The 16,414-nt window shown below is 47.3% G+C and overlaps 1 protein-coding gene across 7 annotated transcripts in view; it reads left to right on the forward strand.

Moving 5' to 3' along the window:
* The window catches only part of sema6d (semaphorin 6D), a 346,157-nt gene that overhangs the window by 71,782 nt on the left and 257,961 nt on the right, over window positions 1-16,414 (forward strand). For 6 of the 7 annotated variants that reach the window (XM_078427456.1, XM_078427455.1, XM_078427461.1 and 3 more), the window contains exon 2: window positions 14,775-14,854. The gene's annotated coding sequence lies outside the window, so the exon portion shown is untranslated. Of the gene's footprint in view, window positions 1-507; window positions 583-14,774; window positions 14,855-16,414 lie in introns of all 7 variants that reach the window. The other variant, XM_078427458.1, reaches the window with a different exon arrangement.

Consider the following 16,414-nt stretch of genomic DNA (forward strand, 5'->3'; position numbering starts at 1 on the left):
GCGACCCTCGGACTATCCTTGACCGGACTTTGCAGGCTCTACCTTGCACTAAACCGTTATTCCCCTTACCCTGTAAGAAAATAACTGCAGATGCTGGTACTAAAATCGAAGGCATTTATTCACAAAATGCTGGAGTAACTCAGCAGGTCAGGCAGCATCCCCTTATCATGTATCTCCACACTGGAAATGGCTCGATTGTAATCGTGCATTGTCTCCCCGCTGGCTGGAGAGCACGCAACAAAAGCTTTCCACTGTACCCCGGTACACGTGACTGTAAATAAACTGAACTGTAAACTAAACTGTGAAACATCGCCTGCATGCATCAAGTATGGTACGAAGCAGCTACAAGTACATCTTCAGCACTCTTCCAACAAAGAGGTTTAATCTCAGAAGAGCACTCTTATTGTTGGGAATGATCTTTTTTTTTTAGTCTATTTGTTCTTTTGTCAATTATGAATGCTGCTGCCTGGTATTGAGGCTGAACAATGCGCTGTGTCCTTTCATCAGGCGTTCTTGCGGCCGAGCGCTTCCAGCCTTGGACTAGCCTCTGGTCCTCAGAGGAAAGGACAGTCTTCTAAATTGGTAAGTCATCTAGGTCCGTACTGTGAGGGGAGAATGGAAGAGGGAGCAATTTCAGAGCAAATTGAATGTGTGATACCATGGCAACACGGGTCGAGAGGTGCAACACTTTTAGTCAACATTAATGTGTGCAGTTCACTAGTCTGGAGGAGGTTCACTACTCTGCCGGCTGCTCATGTATAAAAATGGCGATGGTTATTCAGGTAAAAGACTTCCTTCGTCTGCACTGGATGCTATTGGTACACAAACATCATGCAACAAAGAGAGACACAAAACGCTGGAGTAATTCAGCGGGACAGGCAGCACCTCTGGAGAGAAGGAATGGGGGACGTTTCGGGCCGAGACCCTCCTTCAGTCTCACCCATTCCTTCTCTCCAGAGAGGCTGCCTGTCCCGCTGAGTTACTCCAGCACTTTGTGTCCATCTGCAGCTTGACTAAGTTGCAAATGCTAATTCCCCGGCGATTCCCAAAGTGAATATGGCTGCGTATATTTCCTTGCAGTGGGCGTACAAGTGCACAGGTGTAAACCAGCATCTGCAATTCCTTCCTCAACCTCATGCAACAAAGGACTTTATCTGCATTTATTGATCCCAGGTCTGATTTGTACAAGACTAGTTATTGCACTCCAAGCGTTGAATGTATTTTCAGTCGCTTTGCCGAGCAGATGACGTGGAGGAGATGCCGTCAGTCAGCTCGCCTGTCGCCTGATCTGATTGCGGATGAGTATTGATGGCTGGTCTCTAGATAACTCGATCGAACGCAGACAGCAGATGCCTGATGAGTCCAGCTCTGATTCATCCTTGCGGCAGTGTGGGTCACCTTCTAATGGAGTCTGTTGCAGTGTGGAGCTCAGCTGTGTACAGTTCGCATTGATTAGCTTGATGCAGTCCCTAACGGTGCAGTGTGATTACACCCTCGTTCACACTGGGGAAATAAGTGCTGGGCTGCTTAATTTGGCCTATAATCAGGTAGGTTGTGCGTGTGATGAACTCTGTCAGGTAAAACAGTTAGGAGCAAATCAAATTAACTCCTCTGCATCATTGATCTAGTGATAAATAATCTCTGTACATTCCTTTTAGATTTTTTGTGCTCTGAAACTCTAAGTTTCAGTTCGGAGATGGAGCGTGGAAATAGGCCTTTCGGCCCACCGTGCCCGCGCCGACCAATGATCCCAGTACACTAGCACTATCCGACACACGATGGACAATTTACCGAACCTACGAACCTGTACGTCTTTGGATTGTGGGAGGAAACCAGAGCACATGGGGAAAACCCACAGAATCATAGAGCCGTACAGCATGGAAACAGGCCCATCAGGCCAACTGGTCCATGCTGCCCAAGTTGCCCCATCTAAGCTAATCCCCTTTGCCCATGTTTGGCCCAAATCCCTCTAAACCTTTCCTATCAATGTACCTGCCCAAATGTCTTTTAAATGTTGTGATCGTACCTGCCTCAACTACCTCCTCTGGCAGCTCAGTCCAATCACCCACCACCATCTGAGTGAGTTCCTGACAGCATTCACTGTTGGAACGTTGCGCTCCCCACATGTGGGCCTGTGCTGAGGAGACCTGGCCATGTAATGGGGGATATTTCTTGTTACAGTGTAAAGGTTGTTATTCTCAGTGGGGCTTTCAGCAATGAAAATTGGTTAAATGTGTAACGCAACCAACGAAGGTGATTTTGGCAATGCCACAGAAAGAAAGCAAAGTTGTTTGGTAAACCAGGGCCTCAGAGGGATGCTAAAACAGGAGTACATAAACTGGTGTAGGAAGGGACTGCAGAAGGGTTGGAAGGTGTCGCAGTGGTAGAGTTGCTGCCTTACAGCGCCAGAGACCTGCGTTCGATCCTGACTACGGGTGCTGCCTGTACGGAGTTTGTATGTTCTCCCCGTGACCTGCGTGGGTTTTCTCTGGGTGCTCCGGTTTCCTCCCTCCATTCCAAAAACATACAGGTTTGTAGGCTAATTTGCTTGGTATAAGTGTAAATTGTCCCTAATGTGTGCAGGACTAGCGTTAGTGTGCCGGGATCGCTGGTCGGCAAGGACTGGGTGGGCCGAAGGGCCTGTTTCCACACTGCATCTTTAAACTAAAAGCTAAACTTGAATATATTTCTGAACAGTTTAATGTTCTTGTCGTAAGTTGGTTTATAACACTCAATAAATGTGAGGTTATCCACTTTGGTGGTAAGAATAGGAAGGCAGAGTATTATCTGAATGGTGTCAAGTTAGGAAAAGGGGACGTACAACGAGATCTGGGTGTCCTAGTGCATCAGTCACTGAAAGGAAGCATGCAGGTACAGCAGGCAGTGAAGAAAGTCAATGGAATGTTGGCCTTCATAACAAGAGGAGTTGAGTAAAGGAGCAAAGAGGTCCTTCTGCAGTTGTACAGGGCCCTAGTGAGACCGCACCTGAAGTACTGTGTGCAGTTTTGGTCTCCAAATTTGAGGAAGGATATTCTTGCTATTGAGGGCGTGCAGCGTAGATTTACTAGGTTAATTCCCGGAATGGCGGGACTGTCATATGTTGAAAGACTGGAGCGACTGGGCTTGTACACACTGGAATTTAGAAGGATGAGAGGAGATCTTATCGAAACGTATAAGATTATTAAGGGGTTGGACATTAGAGGCAGGAAACATGTTCCCAATGTTGGGAGTCCAGAACAAGGGGCCACAGTTTAGGAATAAGGGGTAGGCCATTTAGAACTGAGATGAGGAAAAACGTTTTCAGTCAGAGAGTTGTGAATCTGTGGAATTCTCTGCCTCAGAAGGCAGTGGAGGCCAATTCTCTGGATGCTTTCAAGAGAGAGCTAGATAGAGCTCTTAAGGATAGCGGAGTCATGGGGTATGGGGAGAAGGCAGGAACGGGGTACTGATTGAGAATGATCAGCCATGATCACATTGAATGGTGGTGCTGGCTCGAAGGGCCGAATGGCCTACTCCTGCACCTATTGTTTATTGTCTATTGTCTATTGACCTGCTCTGCGGTTGAAACATCTCACTGCTGCGGGCCCTTGCTACCCTGCCAATTCCCCCTGCTCGCGGGGAGGAGTGTAACGCACGGTGCCTCCTCTCCCAGCCGCCAGCTGAAGGTGGTAGCTCGACACCTGGCAAATTGCATTCGCAAAGCAGCGACCAACTGTCTTGTGATGCAGAAGACTGTTACCACTCGGGCATGCTGCGATGCCTTGCTCAGATTGCGTTTAGGAAAAGAAAATATTGAGTTCCCCGTCTCAATTTTCAAAATCCAATTTCAGATGTAGTTAGGATAATACCCCTGCACTTCCATTTCAGGTGAGCTGTCTACAGGGGGTCTAGGAGAAGAGATATGTTCATCATTCATTGTAATGGCCCACCCAAGCTGTGCTGTGTAGGACTGACACGATGTTCATAAATACTAAAATCTCAACTTCAACGGCTGAAAGCCCATTAAGACAGGGTCGTTCACAATGAAGTTTGAATTAATGTCTCTATTGCATATCTAAAATGATGTCCTGTTGAAATATTAAACTGGTTAAAATTAAGTACAGAGTACATAAAATATCTACATTCTCCCCTGAAGACCGTATAAATGATCTTGCAATCTTATTATTTTTGGTCAGGTGTGATTAAGATGGCCATTTTAATTTATTGGAATTATAGATCATATCGTAGGTCAGTGCAGCATGAAATCAGTGTAAGGTTACTGCTTGAAGCAGCACAATATGAATTGGGGAACTGCATTTTAATTTTGACCGCCTTGACGATCTTTCGCCTCGTCTAGACATAGGCTCGGACTCGGAGGACCGGAGAGTAGCTAATGTTGGTCCTTAATTTAAGAAGGAAAGTAGAGGGAATCTGGGGAATTATCGGCTGCTGCATCTCACGTCAATGGCATTGGGGCAATTGAAGAGGATTCCAACGGGCGATCAATGGATGGCATGGGCTCGATGGGCCGAGGGGCCTGTTTCCATGCTGTATCTCTGGGCTAAACTAAAGCGCGTCACCGGAGAGAAGGCGGCAGAGGTAGGCAGCTGCCTCGGCAAGACCGCCACCATTCCAGTGGAATCTGACAGTGCTCGATCTGGCAAGTGATATGACGCTTGGGCTAAAAGGAGATCTCCACAGTCAGTGGCAGATCCTGCAGTGCAGGGGTGAGGCAGAAGCTGGGCTGAAGGTTGATTTGCTAAGTAGTCATAGAGTCATAGTCATAAAGTTATTGAGGAAAGATCAGATGATTAAAGAGCAATGGGAGAGTTGCTGCCTTACAGCGCCAGAGACCCCGGTTCGATCCTGACTCAGGGTGCTGTCTGCGCGGAGTTTACACGTTCTCCCTGTGACCACGTGGGTTTCCTCTGGGTGCTCCAGTTTCCTCCCACATTCCAAAGGCGTGCAGGTTTGAAGGTTAATCGCCCTCTGTAAATGGTCCCTGGTGTGCAGGGTAGACGCGGTGTACGGATGATCACTGGTCGGTGTGGACTCGGTGGGGTGGAAGGTCCCGTTTTCACGCTCTATCTCTAAACCACAGCAGGGCTTGTGCTGGACAGGGACTTGTAGCGAGTTTGTGATGAGTAGGATTGCCAACTATCTCACTTCCAAATACGGGACAAGGTGATGTCACCACCCCGCGCCCCACGTGACCTCACCCTGCCAGCGGCCACGTGCTCCCGCTCCACCAATGGCAGCCGCCCGGGCCGGGAGGCGGGTTGCTATGCAACCTCCGTTAGGCAGCGGCCGGGCCTCCGGACCTACATTGTCTAGACCTACACTGTCCGGACCTACAGCGTCTGGGCCTACAGCGCCCCCTGGGCCTAATACGGGACAAGGGCGGTCTCATACGGGACAAATCAGTTTATCCCAAAATACGGGATATCCCGGCTGATACGGGACAGTTGGCAACCCTAATGATGAGAGTTGGCACCGTCAATGTAGAGCCCTGAGCGACTGAAGTGAATGTTAAACTCATTCTAAGAAAGCCCTGGATTTGTGGAGCTGACTGGTGGGGTATCTGCCAGGGGAAATCTATTGCGTAGTGATGGCAGTGGCATGCCGGTGCAGAAGGTGCTCATTAATGAAATCTCTGTGAAGGACGACCAGAAGCTGTGAACCACACCTGCAAAGCACAGCAGGCCGCGCTGTTGGATGTGGGCGCGATTACCCGCATTGATCGGAAGGACTGCACATTGTGCGTCAGCATGTGGAGAGTGCTTTGGGGCGTTTAAAATGGAAGAAATATGTTCACTTCTCCACGGCAGGTCGTTCAAAGAGACAATTGATCTGTTCGAGCAGTGTCCAGGAACTGGTGGCACAGCGGCAGAGTTGCTGCCTTGCAGCACCAGAGACCCGGGTTCAATCCTGACGGCAGGTTCTGTCTTCCTGTGACCGCGTGGGTTTTCTCCGGGCGCTCCGGTTTACCCCCACACTCCAAAGACGCACAGGTTTGTAGGTTAATTGGCTTCAGTAAAACTGTAAATTGTGTAGGATAGTGCTTGGGTACGGGATGATCGCCGGTCGGCACGGACTCGGTGGGCCGAAGGGCTGTATCTCTAAAGTAAAATAAAGTAAAATTGGATTATTGGAGAGCCAGTGTGCCAGTAAAGGAGTGCACAGGGGGTAGGTGAGATCATTTCAATTCGATCTGGCACAGATGTGCTTGGTGTGGAAGGTGAGACTGGGGCAGGATTTTTGCATGTACAATACAAGCCTGTTGTTATATGTAGAATCACTGAATCATCTGAATCTCACACAATTTCACTTGGGCTTTTGAAAAAGAGCACTGCGATGCAATGTGGAGGCAGTTGAAAAGCTTGAAAGATCTTCTGAGCGAGACGGGTCCAGAACAGTGTAACCAGAAACAAAAGCAGCAAATGTCAGCAGTGCCCAGCAGGTCAAGTAGCATCAGTGGGCAGTGAGGCAGACTTGACATTTTGGGTCAGAACTGGAAAGTTGAAAAGACCAGTTTTGTTTCAAGTGGCAGAGAGAAAGTGGAGAGAGGAGAACACACAGAATATCTTTGAAAATCGCAAAAATAACGATTTCTTTAAAGTTGGCATTTTGGAGCCAGTTTGTGAATGCTGGAACAGAAGGATACAGTAAACATCCATGGAGATAAAAAACAGTTGTCTGCAATTGTTAAATTCATCCTTCATTACCGTGTTAAATCCCAAAGCACGAGTTCTGCTCAGGTGGAAGATAAAGTGAACTTAAGTCGCAGGTTTGTTTGTTAATTGGCCTCATCAAATTGCCCCCATTGTGCAGGGAGTGGATGAGATAGTGGGACAACATATAACTGGTGTGCACAGGTGATCGATGGTGGGCCTGGACTCAGTGGGCCAAAGGGCCTGTTTCCATGCTGTATCTCTAAACTAAGACCAATACAATGGAGATGGAGAAACTGGGGAAATTAAATTAAGTATGCAGGGTTTGTGTGCCAGTAAAAAAAGTGTAGAGAAGTATAGGAGACGAGATCATTTCAACTAGATATGGCACATCACAAGATGGTGTGGATGAAAGGGCGGCACGGTGGCGCAGCAGTAGAGTTGCTGCCTTACAACGTTAAAGACTCAGGTTCGATCCTGCTATCTATACAGAGTTTGTACGTTCTCCCCGTGACCACGTGGGTTTTCACCAAGATCTTCGGTTTTCTCCCACACTCCAAAGACGTACAGGTTTGTAGGTTAATTTGCTTGGTATCATTGTACATTGTCCCTAGTGTGTGTAGGGTAGTGTCAGTGCGTGGGGGTCGCTGGTCGGCGCGGACTCGGTGGGCCGAAGGGCCTGTGTCTTCCACACTGTATCTAAACTAAACGGAAAAAAAGAGGAGTCATGAATGAAGTCGCTGTGGAAGCCAACTTGCTGGCCATCTGTGATGAAAATAGAAATGTCAAGAAATGGAAACTAAATCAGGTATGAGTGGTGTGAACATGAGGCCAATGTGGGAATTAGCAGCAGAGGTAATGTGCCGACATCGATGTGAGATGGAATGAATTGCAGGAGAGGACTGAGCTGTTCCAGAACATTGGCTCAAACCAGGCGCCCAACATTGCAAGTAGCGGAGGTGCTCTACAGGAAATGTTTCTTGCAGAGGAAATTACTTCTTTCAATGAGGAACAGCATAAGTTCATAAGCTATAGGAGCAGAATTAGGCCATTCGGCCATCAAGTCTGCTTCGCCATTCAATCATGGTTGATCTATCTCTCCCTCTCGCTAAAGACTCAGGTTCGATCCTGCTATCTGTACAGAGTTTGTACGTTCTCCCCGTGACCACGTGGGAGATCTTTGGTTTTCTCCCACACTCCAAAGACGTACAGGTTTGTAGGCTAATTGAGTTATTGCTTCAAGTTTGAGGAGACAGAGCTAGCATTCATAATAATTACCACACCTTACTATTTTTGTCCCCCACTTTCCTTAATTTAGAAAGAATATTAGGCATCCCTGAAGTTTTGGTTTTGTTTATCTGGGACTTGAAGTGCATCTGTGTTGAGGTCGGTACATGTGGCTGAATTATTCCCTTGGTGGGATGAACATGTTTATGTTGTTTATTTTTCTGGTAAATAGCTTAGTTTATTGTCACATGTACCGAGGCACAATCAAAAGCTTTTGTTGCGTGCCAACCAGTCAACGGAAAAGACAATAGATGATTACAGTCCAGCCATCATGGTGTACAGGTACATACCTGATATAGGGAATAATGTTTAGTGCCAGATAAGGGCAGCAAGGTGCCATAGCAGTAGAGCTACTACCTTACAGCGCAAGAGATCCAGGTTCAATCCTGACTACGGGTGCCGTCTGTACGGAGTTTGCACGTTCTCCCCGTGACCTGCGTGGGTTTTCTCCGAGATCCTTGGTTTCCTCCCACACTCCAAAGACGTACAGGTTTTAGGTTAATTGGCTTGGTGTAAATGTTAAATAGTCCCTAGTGTGTGTAGGATAGTGTTAATGTGTGGGGGTCGCTGGTCGGTACGGACCCGGTGGGCTGAAGGGCCTGTTTCCGCACTGGATCTCTAAACTAAACTAAACTAAAATCTAGTAAAGTCCAATTAAAGATAGTCCGAGGGTCTCCAATGAGGTAGATAGCAGCTCAGGGTCGCTCTCTAGCTGTTGAGAGGATGGTTCAGTTGCCTGATAACAGCTGGGAAGAAACTGTCCCTGAATCTGGAGGTGTGCATTTTCACTCTTGCCTACTGGGAGAGGAAAGTAACCGAGTCCGTACTTTCGCACAACCCGTGATCCTGCACAGCTGAGTCAATTTGCCATGGCCATACAATCTCTTGCAAAAAACTTGTTCACTCAGAGTTGTGAAGAGACCATTGGTGCCCTCAGGGTTTTGGCTCGCTTGTAGTCAAACGATTGCAAATCTGTGGAAATCTGAAACATCGGCAGAGAAAGTTGGAAACACTTAGTAGGTCGGGCAGCATCTGCGGAGCAAGGAGCAGTTAATGTTTCTGTTTCCACAGATGCTCCCTCATCGGCTGAGTGTTTCCAGCGTTTTAGTTTTGGAAACCACCTGCACATATAATTTTTTCAGTCCAGATCCTTTAGGTCTCGACCCAAAATGTCGTCTGTTATGGGAATAGCGCGCTCTGTGGTCCAGTACCGAGGATATAATACCCACGAGGCAGTGGCCAAGGGGATCCTGAATTAAAATGGCTGAACCCAAGGCTCGAGTGTAAAGCCTCTGTTAATTAGTTTAGCTGTAATGGTGCAGGTTACAGAAAGGAAACACACTAACAAAACAGCCTGTCTATTTCCTCCCACGCATGCTGTCACACTCACCGACTTCCTCCAATGGATGTGTTCCTACGTGTGCACTATAATGTTATATGTGGCCCATAAGTCACCATGTGAGGTGCCTTCACAATTCAGAGGCAAAAGACTCAAACCGACAGCCTTACTGTGGTTAGTTAACAGTACACCAAGGACACTCATGGATTGGTTTGTGATTTGGCTTTAGAGATACAGCGTGAAAACAGGTCCTTGGGCCCACCAAGTCCGCGCCGACCAATGATCATCCCGTACACTATCCTACACCTAATCACTAGGAACATCCTACACCTAATCACTAGGAACAATTTACAATTTTACCAAATCCAATTAACCTCCAAACCTGTACGTCTGTGGAGTGTGGGAGGAAACCGGAGCACCTGGTGAAAGCCCACGCGGTCACAGGGAGAACGTTCAAACTCCGTACAGACAACACCCGTAGTCAGGATCGAACCCGGGTCTCTGGGTGCTGTGGGGCAGCAACTCTACCACTGCACCACCATGCTGCCCTTGAGGATTCCAACAAAATGGCAGTTCCTCTCTTCCCCCATTAGAGTGATGATTCATACGGGATCTGAACACGATATGGCTCATCAAAGATTGAAATGATGCCATGTAGATGGAAAGTTGCCAGCTTGCCATTTAAAAGAGGAGATTCATGCTTCTGTAGCAGTGTAGGGAATATTCACTTGACTGATTCATTGGTTGAAGGGATTGTTTTACAAAGACAGATTAAGTAGATTAGGTCAATACGTTCAGAGACTTAGCAACGATTAAAACATAGAAGATCTTGCAAGACTTACAGCGACACAAGGAACTGCAGATGCTGGAATCTTGAGCAAAAACAAAAGTGCTGGAGGATCTCAAAGGGTCAGGTATCTGTTGAGAGAATGGACAGATGATAGGTCTAAGGAGAGAGGGGAAAGGTTTAACAGGAACCTGAGGGACAACCTTTCCACTCAGAAGCTGGTGGGAATATGGAACGAGCTACCAGAGGAGATAGTTAAGGCAGGTACAATAACAATATTTATAAGACATTTGGACAGGTATGTGGATAGGAAAAGCTTAGAGGGATTATGGACCAAATGCGGGCAAATTGGTCTAGTTTAGATGGGGCATCTTGGTCTGCGCGGATGAGTTGGGCTGATGAGCCTTTCCATGTTGTGTGACTCTAAGACACTATGACATTTTGGGTTGGGACCCTTCTGACGGGTACTAAGGTACCATGCAAGTTGCTTTTGCAGTTCAGACACAAAAGACTCACAGTGATTGCATTGTAGTCGGGTAACTGTGAGGAAAGCTGATCAGTGCATTCAATGGTAACGCGGGGATTCCAGATTGGATCAACATTCCAGGTCGCCATTGGAAAGATGATTCATTTCATTGTTCGCCATGTGCAGAACAAATGGAAATCTATATCGATTTATTCACAAAATGCTGGAGTAACTCAGCAGGTCAGGCAGCATCTCAGGAGAGAAGGAATGGGTGACGTTTCGGGTCGAGACCCTTCTTCAGACTGATTTCTAGGTGAACAATTGTGGGGGATTAATTTACTTCTTCAGCTGTACCATAGTGCAACTACAATAGCTGCAGTAGTTCCATTGCTCGTGCCATAGAACTACATTGTCTGCCAAATAGTACTGAGTAACTTGAGAAGCTTTGCAGAACGAGTAAATGTGATAATAACTCTTTTTGCTAAGTTGGTTTATATGTGAGCTGTCGGATTGTTAACAACTAAACATTCTCAAATGGTGTTTCCTGTTAGAAATAAAATAGGCGATGTAATCAAGATTGATGACTGCCTTCCATTAGCTTAAGCATTAGTCTGCCCTGCACACTGTAACATGGATTGAGATTTGTATTTGAGACAACATTAATATGTCATAGATTTTACAAATGTGACTTGTTTCTTCTCGCTTACAACACCTGTGTCGAGATGGACGGCACGGTGGCGCAGCGGTAGAGTTGCTGCCTGACAGCGCCAGAGACCCGGGTTTGATCCTGACTCCGGGCGCTGTCTGCGCGGAGTTTGTACGTTCTCCCCGTGACCTGCGTCGTTTTTTCCGGGAGCCCCGGTTTCCTCCGAAATTCCAAAATGTACGGGTTTGCAGGCTAAGTGGCTTGGTAGAGGTTCTAAATTGTACCGCGTGTCCGCACGATAGCGTTAATGTGCGGGGATCGCTGGCCGGCGCGGACTCAGTGGGCCGAAGGGCTCGTTTCCGCGCTGTATCCCGAAGCTAAACTAAGCTAATCCTGATTTTCATGCAGTGCAAATGTAGCCACTTTGTCTGCAGTCTTCTGTTGGTTTCTCCTGTCTTCATCACCAGCATTGTGAATTACAACTGTCATTCACTGAACCTTCACGCAGGTCAAATTGAATTGAACACTGTATTCTGTTCTAGTGTGACTGAGAGGATCTGTTCCCTGCTAAATGGCTGTCCTAACATCTGTGTACACCTGGCACTCAAATCCAAGCCCACATGTGAATCGTGGTTTATTCTCAATTTTCTGGTATCTGTATTTCTTTAGGCGGCTTCGAATACTTTGTTCCCAATTAAAAATAATTGGGAAATCCTTCATTAGATGACTAGTGATTTTGTTCTTTAACCTGAAGGTAAAATGGCCTTTTCACTGTGTACTCCATGTCTCTCATAACAATCAAACAGATTGCATGCTCTGATTAATAAGGGTAGAAATCTATCAATAAAAATTAGGCAGAAAGATTATAATAAATAGCCTATTAATCATGACCACCAGGTGGAAGAACCGTGACTTCCCGGTAACCATCAGGCTCTTGAACACTACACAACACTAACCTCTGCAACTGGGACCTTCATGGAGCTGTATCTTTGGTTTTTGCACTATTATGGGTTACTTAGAATGTGCAGGAAGGAACTGCAGATGCTGGTTTAAACCGAAGATGGACACAAAAAGCTGGAGTAACTCTGCGGGCCAGAGAGCATCTCTGGAGGAAAGGAATAGGTGACGTTTCAGGTCGAGACCCTTCTTCAAACTCGGTATTACTTAGTGCGTAGGGAAAAGCTGCTGATGCTGGTTAAATCGAAGGTAGACACAAAATACTGGAGTAACTCAGCGGGACAGGCAGTATCTCTGGAGAGAAGGAACGGGTGACGTTTCGGGTCGAGACCCTTCTTCAGACCCGGTATTACTCAGTGTTACAGTTATTGATTAGTATATATATATCTGAGGGTTGTTGTATTATTTACAAGCCTATTAAGCTACAAAAAGTAAGAATTCCATTGTACTATGACAATTAAACCCTCTTGTTGAGGCGGAGGGCATGGTCAAGTCAAGTCAAGTCAATTTATTTGTATAGCACATTTAAAAACAACCCACGTTGACCAAAGTGCTGCACATCTGACTAGGAAAAAAAGAAACATACAGTTTCAAATGATTTTGACTGCCTGCTAAATTAGGGCGGCACGGTGGCGCAGCGGCAGATTGCTGCCTTACAACGAATGTTGTGCCGGAGACCCGAGTTCGATCCCGACTACGGGCGCCGTCTGTACGGAGTTTGTACGTTCTCCCCCTGACCTGCGTGGGTTTTCTTCAAGATCTTCGGTTTCCTCCCACACTCCAAAGACGTACAGGTTTGTAGGTTAATTGGCTGGGCAAATGTAAAAATTGTCCCGAGTGGGTGTAGGATAGTGTTAATGTGCGGGGATCGCTGGTCGGCGCGGACCCGGTGGGCCGAAAGGGCCTGTTTCCACGCTGTATCTCTAAACTCTAAATTATCAATGTTGCAGAGAGATGGAACCGAAGGCTTTTATCTACTTTGTGACACAAGCTATACCAAGGCAATTAACCTACAAAACCTGTTCATCTGTGAGGTGTGAAAGGAGACAGAGAACATACAAACTCCACACAGTCAGCACCCATAGTCGGGGTGGAACCCGGGTCTTTGTTGCTGTGAGGCAGCAATTCTACCGCTGCGCCACCGTGCCGCCCAATGTAACTGGGGGTGGGGGTCTTGTTCAATCTGCCATCCTTGAATCTGGAGCTTGCATTGTGACATCATCTCCTTGGTACGAGCCTCGCCTGCCAATGTTGTAGATTCGTCAAGCCTTTCCCTGCAATGGTTTATCATTATTGTTCAGCAATCCTTTTTTTGTAAATGAGGTCTTTGGAAATATCTTTCTCCATTTACACAAAAGCATACTTGTACACTGGAGACATCTGCTCCAATTGCCTTTCACCCTCATCTTGTGCTCGTTATAACAATCTTACGCGACCCAAGATGTTTTGCTACTGGCTCTATTGCTGCGTCCTTGGAGCACGTGCATTGAAATGAAGTTCAATGATTGCTCTGAAGGAGAAAAGTGTCAGGCATGGACAGAGTTGGGTGAGGTTCAGCGGTCCAGTGGTTCTTTATTGTCACGTCTGCACAGCCCAGTGAAGTTCTTTTGCAAAACCCGCAGATCCACGGTCACCATAGGTTGGCGCTGTTTACAGAGAAAAAGGCCAAAGTCAAAGAGCGCAAAGAAAAAGTCCAACGTTTATCTCTCCTCAATGTGAATTTTGAAAAGTGTGAAAATTAAATATGAAATTATGAAAAGTGTCTATACGAAAAGTTTCTAGGCGTGGCAGGAATGGTTTAAAATTAATGACTCAATATGAATCTTGGTACTTCTGTAAACACACCTTTCAATCAATCAATTTTGTTTAAATAAAGTTCTCCCACTTCCACACACCCTCAACAGAAACAGTGTTTCCCACACTTGGAACTGTCCCACCCAAATAAGGTTAACCATAATGTGAACTTCGGGTGTGTGAGAGAGTCTTTCTTTAGGCTTTAGAGATACAGCACCGGAAACTGGCCCTTCAGCCCACTGAGTCCGTGCCATCCAGCGAGCATCCCGTACACTAACACTATCCGACGCACTAGGGACAATTTACAATTTTACTGAAGCCAATTAACTGACAAACCTGTACATCTTTGGAATGTGGGAGGAATCCGGAGCACCCGGAGAAAACCCACGCGGTCACAGGGAGAACGTACAAACTCCGTGCAGACAGCACCCATAGTCAGGATCGAACCCGGGTCTCTGGCGCTGTGAGGCAGCAACTCTACCGCTGCTCCACCGTGCCGCCCATTTCTTGAGAACTCGCATGCCAATTTGATACTCGCGTGATAAATACCACTATGCATCAGCATGGGAGGTGTCTGATTATTAAACTTTGGCATTAATTATGCCTCCTCATGTGGGTGTTACTGAGGAACGGCACTAAGTGTTTACCTTGCGTGAATTCCATTGCATTTTCCACGGGCACGGGTAAAAACCAAGTGTGTATTCTGAATATATTTGGCAAGAATACAATCAGACTTGTGTTTGACTTCTCCAAAGAGACTTGCATGTGGGCACTGTACCATCAAATACATGTTAGCGTGATCAGTAGGAGGACTTGTTAAATCATGAGCCTTTGTTTTTTAATTCCAGACTGGAGCTTCACTGTTTGAGCTTGTGTGAACTTGAGCCTTGCGAACATCAGAGCCAGCCTATTCAGCCGACTTCCACTGGTGAGATACGCCACAGATTTTAATAATTCGTTCTCGTATGTTATGTTTTTATTTTTTTAAAAGCTATTCAGCAAAGTTTACTACATTTTGAAAGACTACAGTGGGATTATGGGGCACGGAGGTCGTTGTCCCTGAGAGGTGTGTCCGCCAATGACTCACTCAGTGCTTTCCCTGACGCACCCCAAACCAACTCAAAGTTGCAGCATAATTCTGCCCTGCTTCGTAGAAAGGCTGCGCGACGCCTTCAGTGACCCTGCAGGCGGAGCCCAGCGGCGGTTCACCTGGTCAGGACCGAACGGTTCAGCCCAGTCCCGGATAGACTTCCTCTTCACATCGAAGGCCGTCACGGTCAGACACACCGACCTCGCGCCGGTGTTCTTCTCTGACCACTGCCTCCTTCAGGCCACCTGTCACCTACAGGAGGACCGGAAGGCGGGCAGAGGGACGTGGAAGTTAAACGTGGAGCTGTTGACCCCGGAGAACGTTGAGGAGCTAAAGAGGGACTACGCATGTTGGAGAACTGTGAGGCCCCTCTTTGACTCCGCGACACTCTGGTGGGAGGCAACAAAGGAGAACATCAAGAAGTTCTTCGTCTCCAAAGGTGTTCAGAGAGCAAGACAGGGTAAGAGGGAACTGTGTCAACTCCAGACAGATTTGCAGCAGCTACTCCTTCTGCAGAGGAGAGGGGTGGATGTGAGGGAGGAACTGAGAGAGTTGAAGGGCCGGCAAGCTCGGCACTTTACCTCTGAATCCTCCAAGATCATCTTCCGGTCCAGGGTCCGCCATGTTGAGCAGGATGAGACGTGCTCACGTTACTTCTTCCATAAGGTTCACAGGGGGAGCTCTGTGATCAAAAGCCTTAGGGAGGAGGACGGCTCGGTAACATCCTCGCAGTCAGACATGCTCAAGATCTGCAGATCCTTTTATAAGGATCTGTACGATGTAAAGAACACAGACAGCACCGCCTCCCAGAACTTCCTGTCCTCCATCACGGAAGTCTTGGACGACAGCAAGCGGGAGAGTCTGGACCAACCACTGACCCTGGAGGAGCTGACTGGCTCCATCCGTTCCTTTGACTCGAGTAAAACTCCCGGAGGCGATGGCTTACCGGCAGAGTTGTACTCGGCTCTGTGGGACTGGGTGGGCCCGGACCTGCTGGAAGTGTACAACGATATACTTCTAGCCGGCAGCATGTCAGACTCTATGAGGAAGGGCAACATCACCCTGATCTACAAGCAGAAGGGGGAGATGAATGACTTAAGGAATTGGAGACCCATCACATTGTTGAATGTAGACTACAAGATCCTGTCTAAGGCCATCGCCAACCGGGTCAAGTCTGCTCTGGGACAGGTGATCCACCCGGACCAAACCTGTGCTGTACCTGGCAGGAAAATCTCAGACAGCCTGGTGCTGCTGAGAGATACCATTGCCTACGTGCAGGACAGACGGGTGGATGCCTGCCTGGTCAGCTTGGACCAGGAGAAGGCCTTCGACAGGATATCGCACACGTACATGAGGGACGTGCTCTCCAAAATGGGCTTTGGGGAGGGAATCAGGAAG

The sequence above is a fragment of the Rhinoraja longicauda genome, chromosome 33 (genome assembly GCF_053455715.1).
Source record: "Rhinoraja longicauda isolate Sanriku21f chromosome 33, sRhiLon1.1, whole genome shotgun sequence".
In the NCBI taxonomy this organism is placed as follows: Eukaryota; Metazoa; Chordata; class Chondrichthyes; order Rajiformes; family Arhynchobatidae; genus Rhinoraja; species Rhinoraja longicauda.